This window comes from Capsicum annuum, unplaced genomic scaffold (assembly GCF_002878395.1).
Source record: "Capsicum annuum cultivar UCD-10X-F1 unplaced genomic scaffold, UCD10Xv1.1 ctg54130, whole genome shotgun sequence".
NCBI lineage: Eukaryota > Viridiplantae > Streptophyta > Magnoliopsida > Solanales > Solanaceae > Capsicum > Capsicum annuum.
Window position 1 is genome coordinate 1,557 of NW_025862300.1, and position 1,887 is coordinate 3,443.

The 1,887-nt window shown below is 33.0% G+C and overlaps 1 pseudogene; it reads right to left on the reverse strand.

Annotated features, from left to right (window-relative positions):
* Positions 1-518: 518 nt before the first annotated feature.
* LOC124893122 lies at positions 519-1,603 on the reverse strand (annotated as a pseudogene).
* Between the last annotated feature and the right edge of the window lie 284 nt (positions 1,604-1,887).

The following is a 1,887-nucleotide window of genomic DNA, read 5'->3' on the forward strand; positions in this document are numbered from 1 at the left end:
AGGATTAACTGCATTTTATATGTTTTGGATCTATTTACTTACTTTTGAAGGGTATTTAAATGTTCATTTTCAAAATTATGGTGGGAAAAACAAAACCCCTTTCTATTCAATATCTCTATGGGGTAAAAACGGAATTAAGAAAAGCACTTGTTTATTAACAATGAATAATAATGAAAGTAATTTTTTTCCAAATACTAAATATCCAATTGATATAATCGTGCTTACATAGATGCTTTTTATACAAGATTCTTAGTTGGTGGGATAAGAGGCTTAGCTGAATTTACTCATTTTTTTAATCGACAAGTAATTGATGGGATGACTAACGGGGTTGGGGTTATTAGTTTCATTGTAGGAGAAGGTATCAAATATATAGGGGGCGGACGCATCTCTTCTTATCTCTTCTTGTATTTAGCTTATGTTTCGGTCTTTTTATTAGTTTATTACTTACATTTTTATACTTTTTGATTTTTGAATCAAATTAAGATAAGAAATTTTTTAGTCATAAATTTCACAATTACTAGTATTAATATTTTTATAGCCTCTCTCTGTGAGGTGAGAGTGGAATTTATCCTTTATTTTGTCGTTTCCATTCACTCGAATTTCTTCTGTTTCATCAATTTTGTCCGGATCTGACCCTTCTTTCGAAAAAGGGGAAGGAGAAGGATAAGGATAAGGATCTTCTTTAGTGGATCCCTCTTGATAAAGGGAAGGAGAAGGATAAGGATCTTCTTCAGAGGATCCCTCTTGAAAAAGGGAAGGAGAAGGATAAGGATCTTCTTCAGTGGATCCCTCTTGTTCCTGTTTAGTCCCCTTCATTTCGGAAGCAGTTTCTACATCTCTTTCTTCCTCACTTTCCTCCCTTTCTTATATTTTCGAGGCCTCTTTGAGTTTCTTAGCTTCTTTCAGTTTCTTAGTAAGAATGGGTGAGGGTATTCTGCCTAAATAGTAGACACAGGTAATAAATAAGAGAATACTAAAGATCCGAGCCATAGAATTTCTCAATTCTAACACAAGGTATTTATATTGAATGTACTTATTAGATCGAATGTACTTATTCGATCTAATAGAATGATTTTTCCATATCCAGACTAATACCAATCCAAGCCATTTCATGAAAAAAATATGACCAATTAACCAACCAACAAAACCACTTGTTACAAATAAGATCTTGTTGTTGCATCAAAAGAGATAAATGTTGACTAATCTGGCTAACATTGAACTTGGTAAAATGAAATGGTTGAATAATTGAAAAATGAGATTATTCAGGAATACACATTGAATGCTAAGATTATGCATTGAATTTTGTAGCAGATCCATAATAGAAAAAGTGTTTGTGATTGTTCCAGAAGAAATGAAACAAAAGATATGGTAGAGCTAGGACAGTTATTGTATGAGGTCTACCCAATGCTAGATGCAGAGGCACATAATGGATCAATACGAACATCATGAGTTGTCCCATAATAAAACCAGTTATTACTAATACCTTCTTCTCGGTTCCTTCTTCCATAACTAGAGCTCGGAGAAGGAAGAGATAAGAGGGCCCTATGGAAAATGTGGTCAGAAATCCATAATAGAGTCCGACTACAAAAACCGAATTGATTATCTTTATGCATAAGGATACTAGATTACCTAGTAAATAAGATTGAAAAATCATCACAAACCTCCCTTATTTCTTTTTCTATTGTAATTTCTGGATTATTATATGATGATTTTTTCACTTTTCATATATAGAAAATAAATAGAAAGAGATAGACTAGAAATGACATCTGTTATGTCAATGAGACCAAAGGGATATTAAATGAATGGAATTGGGATATGGATGGAATATAATGAAATAGAGCCACTTTGAGGTTCCCTCTGAAATGAGGCATGTAAGGGAGCCACTAC